The following is a 22,529-nucleotide window of genomic DNA, read 5'->3' as shown; positions in this document are numbered from 1 at the left end:
AGAGCAAGATAGGGAGAGAAAGAGGGAGAGAGAATGAGAGACAGAGAGAGAGACAGAGACAGAGACAGGCAGAGAGAGACAGAAAGAGAGAGAGCGACAGAGAAACAATGACAGACAGACAGTGAGAAAGACAGACAGAGAGAGTGAGAGAGAGACAGGCTGAGAGAGTGAGAGACAAACAGACAGAGAGGGAGTGACAGTGAGGGAGTCAGACAGTGGCAGACAGACGGAGAGAGAGACAGAGAGAGAGAGACAGAGAGAGAGACAGACAGACAGAGTAGGAGAGAAAGACAGAGAGAGTGAGAGAGAGAGACAGAGAGAGAGGGAGACAGAGAGAAAGAGACTGAGACTGTTGTGTCAGTTCCTTTCTACCTAGACACAATTTAGGACTCAGAACACAGAGATTCAAACATGAAGTGCTTTATTCGAAGGGAAAAGGAAGTTCTGGAAAGTTCCGAACAAGGAGAGCTAAACTTAACCAAGAGAACACCCAACCATTTATCTCCTGTGACAGCGCCACCACAGGTGGGAGGAGAACAAACAGTACATAACATATTCCTCCCCTCTTAAATGAAAGGTCCACATTGTTCCTCAACAGGTAAGTTACTTTCAATGCACTCAATGAACCTAGGGTAGAGGTAGACTGCCTCAACCCCTGACATTACCCTGGGGTTTATTCTGCCCCAGTCTTGTGGGTAAGTCGCTAAGCCTACAGATCCAAGCGTCTTGGAGGCCGCCGCTCTCTGACAGGATACCGGCAGTCATCGCTGGCTTCCACACCAGTAGGCATTGACACAGGCCTAGATGGAGAAGGTGCCTGTGTCAGTTGAAAGTCAGGAGTTTGCACAGGTGGAACAGTCTCTTTGACTTCCTGTGTTGGAGAAGAGCACTGTGGCAAAGGATGCTGGTTTGCGGTATCATCTGGAAACAGTTCAGGCCAACCAGCCGTTGGAGCCTTTGTGGCTGTCTCTGCTCCTAGCAACAGTTGATATGTGTGTCTTCTCCAGATGACGTCCTCAGCAGTCTCAACCGTGTAAGACACAGGGCCCGTCTGCACGATTAACGTAGCAGGAACCCATTTCGGTCCAGTGTTGTAGTTTCGAGCTAGGACGTGCTCTCCCGGACGAAACCGTCTCTCCTTGGCTCTTTTCTCTCTCTTTTCAACTTGAGCTTGTTGTTGACGATGGACAACTTGCTCTGCCCTTGGAGGTTTGAGTAAGTCAAAACATGTCCGCAACTGCCTCTTCATCATGAGCGAAGCGGGGGAAGTTTTCGTTGTGGCATGCGGCTCGTTCCTGTAGAACAACAGGAAGCTGTTCAGACGTTGATGGATTGAGCCCTGATTTTGCGATGCCTTCAAGGCATGCTTCAAAGTTTGCACGAACCTTTCTGCCTGGCCGTTAGTAGAGGGATGATAGGGCACAGACCTGATGTGTTGGACACCATTCACATGCAGGAAGGTTGCAAACTCCTGTGATACAAATTGTGGACCATTGTCACTTACGGGTTGTTCTGGTGAATGATAACGGCTGAACATCTCACCAAGTTTCTCAATTGTTTTCTCTGCCGTGGTAGACCTCATCACAGCGAACTCTGGCCACTTGCTACGAGCGTCTACAGCCACCATAAACATCTTCTCTTCGAAAGGACCGGCGAAGTCCACATGTACTCGCTGCCACACTTCTGCAGGCCAATCCCAGGGGTGTAGGGTTGCCAGCTGTGGAACATTCCAGACCCTTTGACATGGGGAACATGTTTTGGCTTTCTCCTCAATATTCCCATCGAGACCTGGCCACCACAAGTAGCTTCCTGCCATTTCCTTCATCCAAACCGTCCCACTGTGGCCTGTATGAAGTTGTTGCAGTATAGGTTCCCTCAGAGGTGGTGGAATGATGACATGGCATCCCCAAAGAAGACAACCTGCCTGGACGGAGAGCTCATTTCTTTTTGAAATGTAAGGTTTCAAACTAGGAGAATCTCCTATAGCTCTCCCTCGAATGACATTGTCCATTACCTCAGACAGGACTGGATCGTTGCGGGTGTACCTTCGCACCTGAACTGCAGTGACAGGTGCTCCCTCCACTTGACTAAAGTAGAAGATGTCTATCTGACGAGGCTCTGGGGGAGTAACAGGCAAGGGTAGCCTCGCGAGACTGTCTGCGTTGCCGTGCAAGTCTGATATGCGATATTTGATGTCGTATGTGTGTCCTGACAACAGTAAAGCCCACCTTTGCATCCTGCTTGCAGCGAGAGACGGAATTCCGGTGTGGGGCCCAAAGATTGAATCAATGGACTGTGGTCCATCAGGAGTGTGAACCTTCTCCCAAACAGGTACTGATGAAATTTTCGAATTCCAAAAACGATTCCCAAGGCCTCGCGCTCGATCTGCACATAGTTACTCTCGGCCTTGTTCAAGGTGCGTGATGCAAAGGCGATAGGTTTCTCTTCACTCGAAGGCATGATGTAGGATATGACTGCTCCCACACCATATGGTGATGCATCACATGCTAGCTGCATGGGTAGCTTTGGGTCAAAGTGTGTCAGGACCTCCGATTTCAGCAATGCTTTCTTTGCTTGGGTGAAAGCTTCATTGCACAGTTCAGTCCATTTCCATGTTTTGCCTTGACATAGCAACTGATGTAACGGCTTCAGCAATGTTGCTAAGTCTGGAGTAAACTTCCCATAGTAGTTACGTAGCCCCAGAATTGAACATAACTGGCTCACATTCTGGGGTGCTGGGGCCTCCACGATCGCCTTGACCTTTGACGGCGCCTTATGCAGGCCAGTAGCGTCAATCACATGCCCCAGGTACTCAACTGAAGACTGAAAGAATTCACATTTGTCTTTACGAACTCTGAGTCCGTATTCTTTCAGTCATTGTAGTGTCGCATCCAAGTTTAGAAGATGATCCACCTCATTTGTCCCAGTGACAAGGATGTCGTCCAGGTAGCACTGGACTCCTGGCAGTCCACTCAAAATCTGATCCATTGCCCTTTGGAATAGAGCAGGGGCCGACGTAATTCCAAATGGAAGGCGGCAGTACCTGTATAGCCCCTTGTGTGTCACAATTGTCAGCAGATCCTTTGATTTGTCATCGACATGCATTTGTAGATAAGCCTGGCATAAGTCTATTTTGCTGAACTTTTGCCCTCCGGCCAGGCCCGTAAAAAGATCATCAATGAGCGGAAGAGGGTACTGTTCCGCAGACAGCACCGGGTTAATAGTCACGTTAAAATCCCTGCAGATTCGAACAGATCCATCCTTTTTCAGGACAGGAACAATGGGTGTGGCCCATTTGCTCACGCTCACAGGCTCCAGGACTCCATTCTCAACTAAGGCCTCCAATTTAGCCTCAACTTTTGGCCTAATTGCATAGGGTACAGGCTGGGCTTTGTTAAACTTCAGCTTGCTGTCAGGTTTAATGTCCAGTCTCACGCTAATCTTTTTCATGCTCCCAAGTTCCCCATTGAAGAGTTCTGCATGTTTGTTTAACACTGCCGTCAGACCTGACTCCCCTTTTGACATCATGCGGACTGCAGGCCTGTCCAGCGTGATTTTCTCTAGCCACGCACATCCCAGTAGCGATGGGTAATTTCCCTTTACCACATATAGTGGCAGTTTTGCAGTCTGTCCATTCAATTTAACTGTCACCTCAATGGCGCCTCTCATGGCCACAGGTTCACCAGTATACGTCTTTAGCACAATATTTGTTGGCTGAAGGGTAAGATGCTTTAGCATTTTGTTGTAGACAGTGTCTGAAACAAGGGACACAGCCGCACCTGTGTCCACCTCCATCTGCACTGATTGTCCCTCCACCAGTGGTGACACCCAGTAGCCATGTGAACTGATGCGCTATCAATTACTCATAAAAGACTGAGAGTTAAGAGAGTAACTAAAGGCTTTTATTAACAAAAGAATGAAGGTCTGCCTCGAGTGGTCGACCGGTCCAGAAATACAAAGGGCTGGGGAGCAGTCACCTTTATACTAGGACTTGTGGGAGGAGTCAGCCGAGGCATGTCCAGGCATGTACACAGTGGAATACAAACAGTGGTTTACCACATGAACCACCTGTAACCATCAGTATGTGCAGCTCTTCCTCCTCAGAGGTTTCGTTCCCCTCTGTTTTGCTTGTTCCATCATACTGCACTGAATGAACACTCTTTTTCCTCTCTTGTCCAAATACAGACATTTTGCTTCCATGCTTCCCAGCTCTATCTGTTTTTTTTTACCTCTACAGGTGCGTTCAATGTGAACCTTTTTGCCACAATTTTGGCATTCCAGCTCCGTACACCAGCAGTCATTAGCGTGATGGCCCGTTTTCCCACAATGGTAATATGTGCCGTTCCGCGCACCTTTAGGCTCAGACGACACCTTGTGAACTCTCCCTGTTGAACTCAGCTGGTGAGCCTCCTTTTACGCCATCTCCATGGAGACACTAACTTCAATGGCCTTTTCAAGAGTAAGGTTGTCCTCAGTAAGAAGGCACTTCTGTGTGGCTGCATTTTGCACACCACACACGAGTCTGTCTCTAATGGTGTCCTTCAGCACCTCCTTGAACTGGCAGTGTTCTGACAACCTTTTTAAAGCAGCAATAAACATCATCACTGATTCCCCCTCCTCTTGATTCCGTTTGTGAAATCTAAATCTCTCAGCAATAACCAGAGGTTTTGGTGAAAAATGTGCTCCATAAATTTCCACTAGTTGCTTATATGTTTTAGTTCCTGGCTTATCTGGCTGCACGAGGCTGCGAAGTAAATTGAATGTCTTCAGCCCCATTACACTCAAAAAAGTAGGCACGACCTTTTCGTTTGCCACCGCATTTGCCAATACAAAATAGTCAAAACATTCCGTATATGCGCTCCATTGCTCCACATTTTCATCAAAATCACCGATGTTTCCTAGTATAGTAGCCATCTCATGTTTCAAATTAAAATTTCTGTTTACTCACTGCCGTAACATTAATGTGATGCTACAATCTCTGTTCTGAGTGTTTTGTAGTCAAAAACAAGAAAGTTCCCACAACGCAGATTCATCCGATCCTCATCGCCACTTGTTGTGTTGGTACCTTTCTTCCTAGAAACAATTTAGGACTCAGAACCCAGAGATTCAAACATGAAGTGCTTTATACGAAGGGAAAAGGAAGTTTTGGAAAGTTCTGAAAAAAGAGAGCTAAACATAACCAAGAGAACACCCAACCATTTATCTCCTATGACAGCGCCACCACAGGTGGGAGGAGAACAAACAGTACATAACAGAGACAGAAAGAGAGAGAGAAAGAGGCAGAGAGAGACAGAGTGAGAGACAGCCAGAGTGAGAGACAGACAGAGAAAATGACAGACAGACAGACAGACGGAGAGGCAGACAGATACTGAGGCAGACAGAGATAAAGGAAGAGAGACAGGCAGACAGACAGAGACAGAGATAGTTAGAGAGAGAGACAGACAGACAGACAGATAGACAGTGACAGAGACACAGACAGAGAGAGTGAGAGAGACAGGCAGAGAGTGTGAGAAAGACAGGCAGAGAGAGGGCAAGACAGACAGACAGAGAGGGAGAGACAGAGGTGGAGTCAGACAGAGAGGGAGACAGACAGAGAGAGAGACAGAAGGAGAGGCAGAGAGAGTGGGAGAGTGAGACAGGCAGAGAGATTGAGAGACATACAGAGAGAGAGAGACAGTGAGAGAGACAGAGACAGATAAAGACAGAGAGAGAGTCAGAGAGATAAAGAGGGGGAAGGGTGGAGACAGAGAGACATGCTGAAGATGAGCTCCTGAAACTTTTGTGTTTTTTGTCGTTAAAAATGAGGAAAAAGTTTAATTTCAAGTTTAAAAGTTTAATTTCAACCTAAACCATAGACCGAAAAAAACAAAACACTAAAATAAACCCGGAGAAAAAAACCCCAAAAAAGAAAAAAAACCCGCGAGAGAAAGAAAAATAAACTCGGGGAAAAACCGGGACAGCGAGGACCAAAAACTGAGAAAAACCCCAAGAGAAACAGCCTCAGCCCAGAGAGTGAGGCCGGGGCCTGGAGAGCGAGAAAAACCCGCCGCCTGAAACAGACAGAAACCCAAGAAACCCGGGGCCTGAGAAACTCCGAGAGTCCGGAGAGAGAAACAACCCGAGCCCGGGGCTTGAAACCCGAGAAAACCCGCCCAGGGCCCGGAGACTGAGCGAGTCCGGGGCCTGAGAAAGTCTGAGAATCCGGAGTGAGAAACAACCCAAGCCCGGGGCCTGAAACCCGAGAAAAACCGAGAGACCGGGCCTGAGACTGAGGCTCAGAGACCGCGGGGTCTGAGAGTGAGAGCGGCCCAGAAACACCGGGAAACAGTGGCACCCAGACTGAGAGAAACAGCCCGAACCCGGAGAGTGAGGCCGGGGCCTGGTGAGTGAGAAAAACCCGGGGCCTGAGACCGACAGAAACCCGAAAATCCTGGGGCCTGAGAAACTCCGAGAGTCCGGAGAGAGAAACAACCCGAGCCCGGGGCCGAAAACCCGAGAGACCAGGCCTGAGACTGAGGCCCAGAGACCGCGAGGTCTGAGAGTGAGAGCGGCCCAGAAACACCGGGAAACAGCGGCCCCCAGACCGAGAGAAACTCCCAGAGACCGTGGACTGAGAGAGGAAACCGGCACAGACCCGAGAAATGAGACGGGAACCCGGCAAAAAGCAACAAGCAGAGGATACAGAGGTCAAACTAAGGAAAACAACAAAAATCAAGGAATATAAACGTTAAATGGGATTTGACATTCATAGAACAGCAATCAGCAGGAGGACTAACACTTCAAGGATACTTGCCTTCTATCAAAATCTGAATTGAGTGAGTACAACAATATTGAGGAGGACACCCCCATATTCTAAGGTCGACAAGAATGTTTTACTTTTACACTAAAAACAGCCTGTATTCAGAAATGAGTGAATCAGAAGAGCTGCAGCAGCTCCCGTGCTGCAAAGCTAAGCTGACAGACTGTCTGCCCATCAGAGCAGCAACCAGTATTCCCCTCCCCACTGCTCTGAGAGCACCCTCTTTCAGTTTCCCCCTGACATCAAAGACACTGCAAGAAAACAGTTGAAGCAAAAGCTGATGAGAGAGAGGCCAAAGACTCTATTTGCTGACTTGTACAAAAGTGGGAATATGAGTGATCTTATTTTTTACTCAGATCAGTCCACTGCTTGGTGCAAAGCAATCACCACACACTGGCCCGGTAATTCCGTTCCAAACGCGTGAGTACGGTCGGGGTACTCACGCGTCTGGCCAGAGGAAATGCCGGTTTTCAGCATGCACAGCGCATGCGGGGAAAACCGGCATTTCCTGTCCTCTGAACGAAGGGGTTCAGAGGCACAGTGCGTGCGACTGCACAGGCAGCGCGTGCGCAGTGAACTTCGTCGATTTCATTCATGGATTCAGTGAGGTTAAGTCCTTACAACTTACACATGAAAAAAGCATGTGTAAATTTGCTCCAGAGGCTGCGGAGGAAGATATATTTTATCGTGGAGCTTCTGAAAGGCAATATTTTTGTTTGGGAAAGGGAGGAAAGTTATTTTAAGAAATGCTGAGGTAAGTTTTAAAGTTTAATTTTATTTTTTTAAACGGGTTTTCAGTACTGTAGGTAGAAGGAGCAATTGTGGCTATGTGAATTGAATTTGCTGTGTTTATTAAATGTGAAAATGACTGTTCTAAAATGAATAATGTAACATTTCCAACATTTTTAAGAAAGAACCTTTTCATCAGTAATATATTCTTTTAAGTAATTATGTATGTATGTCCGTATATATTCCTTTACGTATATGTATGTATGTATATATTCCTTTACTTATGTGTCTCTGAAAGTCATAATTAAATACATACATTCATACACATAAGTAAAGGAATATATACATACATACATACATAATTACTTAAAAGAATATATTACTGATGAAAAGTTTCTTTCTTAAAAATGTTGGAGTCATTTTCACATTTAATAAACACAGCAAATTCAATTCACATAGCCACAATTGCTCCTTCTACTTACAGTACTGAAAACCCGTTTTAAAAAACAAAAATAAACTTTAAAACTTACCTCAGCATTTCTTAAAATAACTTTCCTCCCTTTCCCAAACAAAAATATTGCCTTTCAGAAGCTCCACGATAAAATACATCTTCCTCCGCAGCCTCTGGAGCAACTGTAGTCATGCTTTTTTCATGTGTAAGTTGTAAGGACTTAACCTCACTGAAAGCATGAATGAAACCGGCGAATTTTACTGCGCACGCGCTGCCTGTGCAGTCGCACGCGTTCTGCCTCTGAACCCCTTCGTTCAGAGGACAGGAAATGCCGGTTTTCCCCGCATGCGCTGTGCATGCTGAAAACCGGCATTTCCTCCGGCCAGACACGTGAGTACCCCAACCGTAATCACGCGTTTGGAACGGAATTACTGGGCCAACATTTTACATGTCAATAAAATGAAAAATTTAACAATTGCACAATTTGCCCCCTCGCATCTGCAACTGAAGGTCCAAGGATGTGCATTGCGCAAGAGGTCATCGTCGTATGTATCCTCACACTGTTCCCTTTCGGGAACTGTATGAAGTGGTGGAAGGATTTCTGGCCATGTTAACGCTCCTTCCGTGACCATAACCATCTTCATACCAGCCATTAGGGTGGTTAGTCCTATGGCGTGAGGGTTTTACGGGCTCCCACAACCCATCTGAGGGGGGGCCACCCACACCCGCGGACGCAAGTATCCCGCTGGATGTATCCCAGAATTTATAGTTGGAGCTCCGACTCCACTTGCCGGGACTGTCTGGAGCGGGGTTCGAAACCCTACTCCTTCTGGCCCAGCGGCGGGGATGCTTACTGCTACGCCAAAGGCCCACTCCACGCAAAAGGTGACACCCATACGTTTCCTGCGCCTTGTCCCTCCCCGTGACTGGAGCCCTATGGTGCCACTTGAAGGACCAAGCTATCATCTGTCATTTTTGCGGCACCTTGGACTTCTGATTACCAATGATGAGCAGGCGCTGCGCCTACACCTCGTTGAGGAGATTGCTGAGGTCATCATCAGTTCAATTGTGAGTTCTTTTAATGCCATGAATTTTGCTCATTCCAGCCATTTCATGTTGCTAATCGGAGTGGGCCTTTGGCGTAGCAGTAGGATCCCCGCCACTGGGCCAGACGGGGTAGGGTTTCGAACCCCACTCCAGACAGTCCCGGCAAGTGGAGTCGGAGCAGCGGCTCTAAATTCTGGGTTGACATCCAGTGGGATATTTGCGTCCGTGGGTGTGGGTGGCCCCCCCTCCTCGTATAGGTTGTGGGAGCCCGTAAAACCCTCCCGCCATAGGACTAACCACCCTGATGGCTGGTACAAAGATGGTTACGGTCACGGAAGGAGCGTTAATCACGGCCATAAATCCTTCCACCACTTCATACAGTTCCCCAAAGGGAACAGTGTGAAGACACGTATGACGACGACATTGCTAAATAAATAAATGGAATGAAAAAAATTCTTTCAGGGCTTTTAAAAGTCTTTAAATTGCTTTAATTCTGTTTAAAACTACTTCAGATTCTTCAAAATAATGTAAACGTTTTTAAAAGTTTATAAAAGTTACCAAAAGCTTCATAAAAATACCAAAAACCTATTTAAAATGCTGCTCTGCATGTAAAAATGCTTTGCAGCTTGTGAGAAACAATGGGGGCATGTCCTATTAAACTGAGACCTCAAGGGGCGTGTCTCAGTTGCACAGCGTGCTCCAGGCTTCACGCTGGCTGCACTCCTGGGCGGCATGACGTCAGACGCTGCCCGGGATTCTTCTCTTTCAAAACGGAATTCCAGGTGTCCCTGGAGGTGAACGGCAGGCGCATCGGGTAAGTGCAAATCGGGGGCTTGCACGTGCGGCAAGCCCCCGATCCGAATTTCTGCCCCAACATCTCTGTGTTCAGCATGAGGAAACCACTAATGGGGTCGAACTGAAAATAAGGGAATCAGAGGACCTTGATAGTGAAATGACAACTGTCAACATGTACAAAAATGGGACAATAATGGTGCAAGGCAACCTCAAAGACTTTGAAATGGCCTTCCAGACACTGAGAGGATTAGTAAAGAAGGGAAAGACCAGCCCCAGTGTAACTACCAGGGAGAAAGCCACACACACTCCCCCCACCACTTGCAGCTCACCAGGAGTAAAGCAGCCGAGCCAGGAGGTGAGTGAGCCCCCCAGTTCTGACCAGGCACACACCCTGTTGTCCCACAGCTCCCTGGTACAATTAAATGAGCAGTTCACCCAGCTGGTGATAGAGCTGGTTAAGCTTAGAGAGACTGTCCTTACTCAGAATCAGGTTTCTAAACTGAAAAGCGATCAAGAAAGCAGCATTTCAACACTAAAGTAAGAACAAAAGCAAGAGAGGGAGAGCTACAGGAGAGAGCTGACTTTACTTGGGGAGCAGGTGAGAGAGCTGCAGGAGGACAGGGAGAGCCACAGGGGAGAGATAGCTACATTGGTCCAGCAGCTAGAGGCCAGAGACAAGACAGTGCAGAGCCTTATTGAGCAGCTGCACTCTTTCACTGAGCAACAGCAGCAGACCGACACTACAGGGAGTGCCACATAGACCAGCCAGCACACTGAAACCCAGTCTGCCCCCCCCACCACTTTGGAATCACAGCCAAACCGCCCAGCCTCCGTCTCACAAGAGGAGTGCACACACCAGACACGAACCCCCCAGTCCAACACACAACCTGTGAGTCCAGGCGAGAGTCACCTGCCAGTAAACACCAACAAGGCTGACACTGTAATAATAATAGACTCAAATGGGAAATTTCTCCAGGAGAAATAGCGCTTCCCTAAACATAAATTAGCCAAGCTCTGGTGCCCAACATCAGACAAAGCCCTGGAAATGTTGTCCACAAGCCAATTAAGCTCCCCCCAACACATCATAATACACACCGGCACTAATGACCTAAGGGCCCAGCAGGAGAGGGTGGCAACGTCGCTCCAAACAGTGATTGAGAAAGCAAGTACCACCTTCCCAAACACAAAGATCACTGTTTCCATGCTGTTGCCGAGAAAAGACTTTCACCACAAAACAATCCACAAGGTAAATGCCAGCATATCACGAGACTGTGCATTAAAACAAAACGTGTACCTGGCCCAACAGCCCACCCTCGATGTGGAATATCTTTACGACCACGTCCATCTCTACAAAGAGCTAGTGCCTGTCTTTGCTAAGGCCCTGAAGGACGTCGCTCTTAACCGTGACACACCCAGACGCCAAGAGGAAAAGGACACCCCCCCGGCCATCAGAGACCAGCGAGGTACAGCCCAGGACCACTACAGAGACCACCACCACCCCATCCAGGACCAGAGAGGCTCCCCACGTACACGCCAGCAGAGCACAGCACTACTGTCCGACCTGCACCACTCCTGCCCCCCAGGAGAGCAGGACCACCCCAGCCCAGCAGAGGGAGATGGGCTCAGGATGTAAGCAATACTACAGGCAGAGACAATCCATTGAGAGACATACAGCAGATGCTCAGCGTCATCTGCTCCCACCTTATGGAACAGGAAGAATAACGACGAGCCCATTTCACACCTGAGGAACAAAAATGGTATGATTGTTAGAAAGAGTTGCAGTTATATATTCTCAGTATTTATAGACACTTGAAATGTTCTTTTTTCCTCATTTAACATGATAAACACACCTATCACAGTAAAAGACCAATCTTAACATGAAATCCTTGTGCATCTCAACCTGGAATATCCAAGGCCTACGCTCTTCAGTGTTTGGCTTGAGGAGCAGGACCTCAGAGTTCTTAGATGAAATCAAAGGTCTGGCCATTATCAGTTTGCAAGAAACCTGGCGTAGAGGAGAAGGGTCCACTGGTTGTCCCCCTGGGTACACAGAGCTGGTGGTTCCCTCCAATAAACTGCCAGGACTAACCCAGGGCAGAGACTCTGGAGGCATACTGAATCAGTTTAAAGCAGAGCTTAGGAATTACATTGAATTTATAAAAAAGGGCGAAAATCATTTTTGGCTCAAGATTAAGAAAGACGTCATTTCTAGCATGCAAAATGTTTTCATTTGTGCAATCTATACCCCCCACCCCCTATAGAATCCCCGTACTTCAAAGAGGACACTTCCTCCAACATTGAGAGGGAGATTAACCTTTTCCAGGCCCAGGGGAAAGTGTTGATCTGTGGTGATCTCAACTCAAGAACTGGTGAAGAACCAGACTTTATCAGTACTCAGGGGAATAATTACATATTTGGGAATAACCATTTTGATCTTCCTTTTCATTCACATGGGAATAACTACGACAAACAGATAAATGCAATGGAAAGCAGCTCCTGCAGCTCTGACAAAGCCTGGGTCTGTACATTGTCAATGTTAAGTTCAGAGGAGACTCTCTAGGAAGATCGACCTATTCTTCACCTCTTGGCATCAGCACCATAGACTATCTGATTATAGATCTGGACCGATCCTCTTTCAGAGCATTCACAGTCAAACCACTAACATCTCTGTCAGATCACAGCCAAATTACTGCGTATCTTAAAATGACAGAAGCAACCAACACAGAAACACAGCCCAGTAAGCTGTACAACATTAAAAAATCCTACAGATGGGCCCAAAACAGCACTGAAAAATACCAGAAAGCAATTAGCAGTCAACCAACTCAATCTCTCTTGGACACCTTTCTGGAAAACACATACACTCACAATAAAGAAGGCGTAAACCTGGCAGTGAATAACCTAAATAATATTTTTGATAATTTGGCATCAATGTTGAACTTGAAATCTTCCAAGAGTAAATCCAAAACACAAAACCACGAAAAATGGTTTGATTCAGACTGTTATAACATGAGGGAAAAACTCAGAAAAATATCAAACCAAAAACACAGACAACCAGAAAACGAGGAATTACACCTTGCTTATTGTCAGGCACTAACATAATGCAAAAACACACTCAGAACCAAGAAAGAACAGTATATTAAGAATAACCTCAGCACCATTGAAGAATCTATTGATTCTAATTATTTCTGGGACAACTGGAATATATTACACAAAAAGCAACACAATGAATTGCCCATTCAAAATGGAGACATATGGGAAAACCATTTTGAAAAATTATACCAGAAAAACACACTAAGCCCAGAGCAAGATCAAATATGTAAAGAATTGGAAAAGCTCGAACTGACCATAAAAGATTACCAAAACCCTTTACACGCCTCAATAACTGAAAAAGAGCTATTTGAAAAACTCAAGGACCTGCGACCAAGAAAAGCCTGTGCTGCAGATGGCATCCTAAACGAGATGCTAAAACACACTGATGATAAACTGAAATTGGCTATCCTAAAACTCTTCAACTTGGTTCTGAGTGTCGGTTACTTCCCTGATGTCTGGAACAAAGGACTCATAACGCCCATATATAAAAGTGGAGACACAGTTGACCCAAATAACTACTGAGGCATCTGTGTGAACAGTAATCTGGGGAAGGTATTGCGTAGTATCACAAACAAAAGACTTATAAACTTCCTTATGGAGCACAATGTCTTGAGTAAAAGCCAAACTGGATTCTTACCAAATTATAGAACATCGGATCATATTTTCACCCTATATACCCTAATTGACAAACATGTTCACCAAAACAAAAGCAAAATTTTTGCCTGCTGTACAGATTTCCAGAAGGCTTTCGATTCTATTTGGCACAACGGCCTATTCCTAAAACTTATTGAAAGTGGTGTAGGGGGAAAAACATATGATGTAATTAAATCAATGTATACAAACAATAAATGTGCAGTTAAAATTGGACAAATGTAAGAAATCACACAACACCAGGTTATAGTCCAACAGCTTTATTTGAAATCACAAGCTTTCGGAGCACTGCTCCTTCTTCAGGTGAAGTGGAGAAATGCATAAAGACACAGCTTATATAGTCAGAGAATCATGTCAGATGTTTACAGGTAACCTTTCCAACTGCCATTTATCGCACCTCGGCAGAGAGATAATCACAGCAGTCAAAGGTGTGAATGGTGTCCAAACAGGTCAGTCAGGGAAACATTACATCAAATGTAATGTTTCCCTGACTGACCTGTTTGGACACCATTCACACCTTTGACTGCTGTGATTATCTCTCTGCCGAGGTGCGATAAATGGCAGTTGGAAAGGTTACCTGTAAACATCTGACATGATTCTCTGACTATATAAGCTGTGTCTTTATGCATTTCTCCACTTCACCTGAAGAAGGAGCAGTGCTCCGAAAGCTTGTGATTTCAAATAAAGCTGTTGGACTATAACCTGGTGTTGTGTGATTTCTTACATTTGTCCACCCCAGACCAACTCCGGCATCTCCACACCATGGTTAAAATTGGAGACAAACAAACAAAATATTCCTCACAGGGGCGTGGCCTGGCATGGCACAGGGCACGTCTATCTCACCGACACTTTTTAATATTTATATAAATGAATTGGCAAAACTACTTGAACAATCTACAGCACCTGGCCTCGCCCTATATGACTCCAAGGTTAAATTCCTCCTCTATGCAGATGACCTGGTTCTGCTCTCACCAACAGAGGAGGGTATGCAGCAGAAACTGGATCTGCTAGAGTCGTTCTGTCAGACCTGGGCCCTGACAATAAACCCCCAAAAAACCAAAGTTCTTGTGTTCCAGCAAAGATCCAGACATCAGGGACCAAAAATAAACTTCACACTAGGAGCAACTAAAATTGAACAAACTACAAATTACACATACTTAGGCTTAAAAGTCAGTTCTACAGGAAATTTTCATTTGGCTGTGAATGAACTGAAAGAGAAAGCAAAAAGGGCTTTCTATGCCATTAAAAAGTCAATCCAAATAGAAATTCCAATTGTCATTTGGCTCAAAATCTTTAAATCAGTAATTGAACCAATTGCACTTTATGGCAGTGAGGTGTGGGGTCCGCTAACACAAATGAATTTGCAAAATAGGGCAAACATCCAATTGATACCCTGCATGCAGAATTCTGCAAAAGTATCCTCCGGACTCAGAGGAAAACCGCAAACAATGCATGCAGGGCAGAATTAGGCCAATATCCACTACTAATTAATATCCAAAAAAGAGCCATCAAATTTTGGAAACATTTACAAATGAGCAACCCCCACTGCTATCATTACAAAGCCCTGAAATGCCAAGAGGTGAACATAGAGAAGAGTCCCCTCAGTCAACTGGTCCTGGGACTCAGTGAGGTAACTACTAACACTACTAATAATAATCAGCCCCAGGACAGTGACATCCTAGCACAGAGAATTTGACCCAACACAATTATTGCTAAACAAAAAGAAAAATATTTGACCTATTGGACAGAAACGACAAAAACCCAAAACAAACTCGATTGCTATTATGCCCTAAACAGACTGTACACCATGGCTGATTACCTGACCAGGGTGAAAGATAGCAAACTGAGAGAAACCTTGACAATATACAGACTTAGTGAGCATAGCCTGGCCATTGAAAAAGGCAGACACAGGTAGATCTGGCTGCCCAGAGAGGACAGGCTATGCTCTCACTGCAGTCAGGGAGTGGTGGAGACAGAGATGCACTTCCTCACAACTTGTGGAAACTATCAGGACATAAGGGGGAATTTCTACCCAAAATTCATAAAAATATGCCTTGAATTCAAAAATTTGAATAACCACCAAAAACTCCCATATCTATTAGGGGAACAGAGAAAATGTGTAACTTTAGCGGCAAACTATGTTACAGCTTGCCATAAGCAGAGGGACAACCAGTGACCATTGAATCTAAGAAAAGATTATGGCCTGGAAATTGGGTTTTGGCTTAGCCAGGGCTTTAGCGCCGGAAGTTAGTGCCGGCACTAAGTCCCCTGCGCGCGCCAAAAATTCAGTGGCGTCGCGCCCAAATGGCTGCCGGCGCTACTGAAGGGTCTTAGCGCCTGGGAAAGGGCGCTAACTGCCGTTTCGCGCCGCAATTCCGGCGCTGCGGCACCCGATGCGGTGCAGCAGGCTGGGGAAGTGCAGGCCTCCTCCTTCTGTTAAGGAGGAGCTGCCTGCACCCGGCCGCGGCCCGCACAAATCTGCTTAAAAATGAGCCCGGCACCTCGGACAAGTGCCGGGCTTGCATCTGTTCCGGGGGGGGGGGGGAGAGAAGTCCGGGGAGGGAGCTGCGGGCAGGCGGCCGGCGGGAAAGCGGCCGGCCGCCGCGGGGCCTTTAATGCGCCGGCGCTAACTGCAGTAAGGCACCTCTGACAAAACGCTGGTTGCGGCTGCCACAGGCGAGGCGGCCGCAACTCAATTTCGGAGTTCGGGCGGGTTACCACGGCAACCGGGATGCTGCGCACACCGATGACGTCATCGGTGCCGGCGCAGCGCTACCGGAGCAACGCCGATTTAGGGCCCCAGGGAATTTCACTACTGGCCATAACTCCGGCGCAAGGCCCTCTAGCGCCTCAAATGAGGCGCTAAGGCTACTGAATTTTCAGCCGTATATGTATATTATATGTGTGTATATTTATGTATACATGGGTATATTTGTCAATACACTGTATGTCTAGATCTGCGTTTATGTCTTCAATTATATATGTTCTTTTTCTGTGCTTTGGCAACATAAGATGTATCTTGTCATGCCAATAAAGCAACTTGAATTGAATTGAATTGAATTGAAAAGGGAGAGAGAGAGAGGTAGACAGACAGAGAGACAGTCACAGCTAACGACAGACAGATGGAGAGGCAGACAGAGAGAGAGAGACAGACAGACAGAGGGAAGTTGCGAGACAGACAGAGAGTGAGCAAAGACAGGAAGAGACAGTGAGAGGCATACAGACAGAGAGAGAGAGAGGCAGAGAGTGAAACAGACAGAGAGAGAGACAGAGAGACAGGCAGACATAAATACATGCAGAGAAAACAACAGGCAGACAGACGGACACAGAGAGATTTAGAGAGAGAGACAGACAGACAGACAGATAGGCATTGACAGAGACAGACAGACAGAGAGAGTGAGAGAAAAGCAGATACATAGAGTGAGACACAGACAGAGAGTGCAAGACAGAGAGAGAAAGAGGGAGAGAGAATGAGATAGAGAGAGAGACAGAGAGAGAGAGATAGAGAGAGAGACAGAGAGAGAGAGACAGAGAGAGAGGCACAGAGAGAGAGCGACAGAGAGACAGTGACAGACAGACTGTGAGAAAGACAGACAGAGAGAGTGAGAGAGAGACAGGCAGAGAGGGAGTGACAGAGAGGGAGGCAGACAGATGGAGAGAGAGACAGAGAGAGAGACAGAGAGAGAGAGACAGAGAGCGAGAGAGAGAGGCAGAGAGAGACAGAGTAGGAGAGAAAGAAAGAGAGAGTGAGAGAGAGACAGAGAGAGATAGAGACAGAGAGAGAGAGACAGAGAGAACGACAGACAGATGGAGAGGCGAACAGAGAGAATCAGACAGACAGACAATGAGAGGGTGAGAGACAGACAGAGAGTAAGAGAGACAGGCAGAGAGGGTGAGAGACATACAGACAAAGGGAGGGAGACAGGCAGACAGATGGAGACAGAGAGAGTTAGAGAGAGAGGGAGGCAGACAGACAGACAGATAGACAGTGACAGAAAGATAGACAAACAGATGGTGAGAGAGAGAGAGGCAGAGAGTGTGAGAAAGACAGGTAGAGAGAGTGAGAGATAGACAGGTATAGAGAGGGAGAGACAGACAGACAGGGAGGGAGAGGAAGTGACACAGCGAGTGTGAGACAGACAGACAGAGAGTGAGAGAGAGACAGACAGACAGATAGAGAGGCAGAGAAAATGACAAACAGACAGACGGAGAGGTGGACATAAAGAGACAGGCAGAAAGACAAAGTGAGAGTGGGAGACAGACAGAGTGAGAGAGTGACAGGGTGAGAGAGGTAGAGACATATAGACAGAGAGTCTGAGAGGGACAGAACGAGAGAGTGAGACATACAGAGAGAGAGAGACAGTCACAGAGAACGACAGACAGACAGACGGAGAGGCAGACAGAGAGAGACAGACAGACAGAGAGAGGGTGAGAACAGACAGAGAGAGTGAGAAAAGACAGGCAGTGAGAGTGAGAGGCATACAGACAGAGAGAGAGAGAGAGGTACAGACAGAGAGCGAGACAGAGAGAGAGACAGAGAGAGACAGAGTGAGAGACAGACAGAGAGTGAGACAGAGAGAGAGACAGAGAGAGACAGAGTGAGAGACAGACAGAGAGAGAGACAGGCAGACAAAACGACAGACAGACAGATGGAGAGGCAGACAGACAGTGAGGCAGACAGAGATAAAGGAAGATAGACAGGCAGACCAAGATAGTTAGAGAGAGAGAGACAGACAGACAGATAGACAGTGACAGAGAGACAGACAGAGAGTGAGAGAGTCAGACAGAGAGTGTGAGAAAGACAGGCAGAGAGTGGGCGAGACAGACAGGCAGAGAGGGAGAGACAGAGAAGGATTCAGACAGAGAGGGAGACAAATGGAGAGAGACAGAGGGAGAGGCAGAGAGAGAGACACACACACAGGCAGAGAGAGTGAGAGACATACAGACAGAGAGACTGAGAGGGACAGAGAGAGAGTGAGACAGACAGAGAGAGAGACAGAGAGAGAGAGACACAGAGACAGAGACAGAGAGACAGAGAGATAAAGAGACAGAGAGAGAGAGAGGTAGTCAGACAGAGAGACAGTCACAGAGAACGACAGACAGACAGGGATGCGGACAGAGAGAGACAGACAGAAATAGGTTGAGAGACAGACAGAGAGAGTGAGAGCAGACAGGCAGAGAGAGTGAGAGGCATACAGACAGAGAGAGAGAGTTTCAGACAGAGTGTGAAACAGACAGAGAGAGAGAGAGCGAGAGACAGAGAAAGAGACAACAAGAGAGAGCGAGACAGAGAGAAAGAGAGAGAGAGTGGGAGACAGCGAGAGAGAGAGACAGGCAGAGAAAACAACAGACAGACAGACGGAGAGGCAGACAGACAGTGAGGCAGACAGAGATAAAGAAAGAGTGACAGGCAAACAGACTGAGACAGAGAGTTAGAGAGAGAGTGACAGACCGACTGATAGACAGTGACAGAGACACAGCCAGATAGAGAGAGAGAGAGACAGGCAGAGCATTTGAGAAAGACAGGTAGAGGGAGTGAGAGAGAGACCGGCATAGAGAGGGAGAGACAGACAGACAGGGAGGGAGAGGAAGTGACAGAGTGAGTGTGAGAAAGACAGAGTGGCAGAGAAAAGGACAGACAGACAGACGGAGAGATGGACATAAAGAGACAGGCAGACAGACAAAGTGAAAGCGGAAGAGAGACAGAGAGAGTGAGAGAGAGACAGGATGAGAGAGGGAGAGACATACAGACAGTGAGAGTGACAGAGAGAGAGTGAGATAGAAACAGAGAGACAGAGAGAGAGAGAGGGAAAGAGTTAGAGAGTGACAAACAGACAGAGAGAGAAACAGAAATGCATTTCCTCCTCAAATGCGAAAAATTCAACACATCAAGAAACATATTATTCAACAAGCTAAGCCAAACAACCCCAGATTTCAAGGAATTGGATGATCTGTCAAAATTGAGATTAGTCCTAGGAGAAGGAGACAGACCATACCTTGGGGCCAAATATGTAACAACATGTCACAACCTGAGGACTGTTTAAAATTAAGACGGTTTAAAATTAATATTGAACGTACCAAATGAAGTACAAAGACTGTTTAAAATTAATATTGTTTAAAAGTAATATTGTATGTACCCAACAAATGTCAAATCGATTGACACCTACAGAATGTTGGAAAACTGTACCTTTTTGCTATGTAAGCTTTGGCAATATGGTTCTCTGTAAACTTTCATGCCAATAAAGCATTTGAATTGAATTGAATTGAATTGAGAGAGACACAGAGAGACAGAAAGAAAGACAGGCAGAGAAAATGACAGGCAGACAGACGGAGAGAGAGAGAGTTAGAGAGAGATAGACAGACATACTGATAGACAGTGAGACAGACAGACAGAGAGAGTGAGAGAGAAGCAGATAGATAGAGTGAGAGACAGACAGAGAGAGAAAGATAGGGAGAGAAAGAGGGAGAGAGAATGAGAGAGAGAGACTGAGAGAAAGACAGGGAGAGAGACAAGCAGAGAGAGACAGACAGAGAGAGAGTGACAGAGGGAGAGTGGCAGACAGAGTGTGACAAAGACAGACAGAGAGAGAGAGAGACAGGCAGAGAGAGTGAGAGACAAACAGACAGAGAGGGAGTGACAGTGAGGGAGTCAGACAGAGCCACACAGACAGAGAGAGCGACAGAGAGAGAAAGACAGACAGAGTCTGAGAGAAAGACAGAGAGAGTGAGAGAGTGACAGAGAGAGAGAGACAGACAGACAGACAGACAGGCAGACAATCAGAGAGAACGACAGACAGACGGAGAGGCGGACAGAGAGAAGCAGACAGACAGACAATGAGAGGGTGAGAGACAGACAGAGAGAGTGAGAGAGAGGCAGGCAGAAAGGGTGAGAGACATACAGACAGAGAGAGAGAGAGAGAGACAGGCAGACAGACGGAGCCAGAGAGAGTTAGAGAGAGAGAGGCAGACAGACAGACAGATAGACAGTGACAGAGAGAGACGGACAGATAGTGAGAGAGAGACAGGCAGAGTGAGACAGACAGAGAGAGAGACAGAGACAGCGAGAGACAAAGAGAGAGAGAGCAAGACAGAGAGAGAGAGAGAGACAGAGAGAGACAGACAGACAGAAAGCAAACAATCAGAGAGAAAGACAGACAGACGGAGAGGTGGAGAGACAGAAGCAGACAGAAAGACAATGAGAGGGTGAGAGACAGACAGAGAGAGTGAGAGAGAGACAGGCAGAGAGAGGGAGAGACATACAGACAGAGAGACTGAGAGAGACAGAGAGAGGTAGACAGACAGAGAGAGAGTCACAGAGAACGACAGACAGATGGAGAGGCGGACAGAGACAGACAGACAGAAAGAGAGAGGTTGAGAGACAGAGAGAGAGTGAGAGAAGACAGGCAGAGAGAGTGAGAGGCATACAGACAGAGAGAGAGCTACAGACAGAGAGTGAAACAGACAGAGAGAGAGAGAGAGAGAGAGAGAGAAAGAGAGAGCAAGACAGAGAGAGCAAGACAGAGAGAAAGAGAGAGACAGAAAGTGATAGAGTGAGAGACAGGCATAAAGAGAAAAAGGCAGAGAAAACAACAGACAGACAGACGGAGAGGCAGACAGGCAGTGAGGCAGACAGAGATAAAGGAAGAGTGACAGGCAGACAGACGGAGACAGCGTGAGTTAGAGAGACAGACAGACAGACAGGTGTGCAAAAGACAGGTAGAGAGAGTGAGAGAGAGACAGGCATAGAGAGGGAGAAACAGACAGAGAGCGAGAGAGTGAGAGACAGACAGACAGGCAGACAGATAGAGAGGCAGAGAAAACGACAGACAGACAGACGGAGTGGTTGACATAAAGAGACAGGCAGACAGACAAAGTGAGTGCGGGAGACAGACAGAGAGGGTGGGAGAGAGACAGGGTGAGAGAGGGAGAGACATACAGACAGTGAGGGTGATAGAGAGAGAGTGAGATATCAGCAGAGACAGAGAGAGAGACACACAGAGAGAGAGACAGAGTTAGACAGTGACAGAGAGAGAGAGAGAGACAGAGAGTCAGAGAGACAGACAGAGAGAAAGACAGGAGAGCAAACGACAGAAAGACAGATGGAGACATAGAGAGTTAGAGAGAGAGAGGGGGAGACAGACAGATAGACAGTGACAGAGACAGACAGACAGAGAGAGTGAGAGAGAAGCAGATAGATAGAGTGAGAGACAGACAGAGAGAGAAAGATAGGGAGAGAAAGAGGGAGAGAGAATGAGAGAGAGAGAGACAGAGAGAAAGATAGAGAGAGAGAGACAGGCAGAGAGAGACAGACAGAGAGACGGCGACAGAGAGACAGTGACAGACAGCGTGTGAGACAGAGAGTCGTAGAGAGTGAGAGAGAGACAGGCAGAGAGAGTTGGAGACAAAGAGACAGAGAGGCAGCGACAGAGAGGGAGTCAGACAGAGGCAGACAGACGGAGAGAGAGACAGGGAGTGAGACAGAGAGAGAGACAGACAGACAGAGTCAGAGAGTAAGACAAAGAGAGTGATAGATTGACAGAGACAGACAGACAGACAGAGAGGGGGTGAGAGACAGATAGAGAGAGTGAGAGAAGACAGGCAGTGAGAGTAAGAGGCGTACAGACAGAAAGAGAGAGAGAGGTACAGACAGAGAGTGAGACAGACAGAGACCGAGACAGAGAGACAAAGGCAGAGAGAGACAGAGTGAGAGACAGACAGAGAGAGAGACAGGCAGAGAAAACGGCAGAGTCAGACAGAGAGGCAGGCAGACAGTGAGGCAGACAGAGATAAAGGAAGAGAGACAGGCAGACAGATGGAGACTGAGATAGTTAGAGAGAGACAGACAGACAGATAGACAGTGACAGAGAGACAGACAGAGAGAGTGAGTGAGACAGGCAGACAGTGTGAGAAAGACAGGCAGAGAGAGGGCGAGACTGACAGACAGAGATGGAGAGAGAGAGAAGGCGT

This window comes from Somniosus microcephalus, unplaced genomic scaffold, assembly GCF_052327205.1.
Source record: "Somniosus microcephalus isolate GS21.2 unplaced genomic scaffold, FLI_Smic_1.0 unresolved_chr2, whole genome shotgun sequence".
NCBI lineage: Eukaryota > Metazoa > Chordata > Chondrichthyes > Squaliformes > Somniosidae > Somniosus > Somniosus microcephalus.
Note: the sequence above shows the minus strand (reverse complement) of the source record.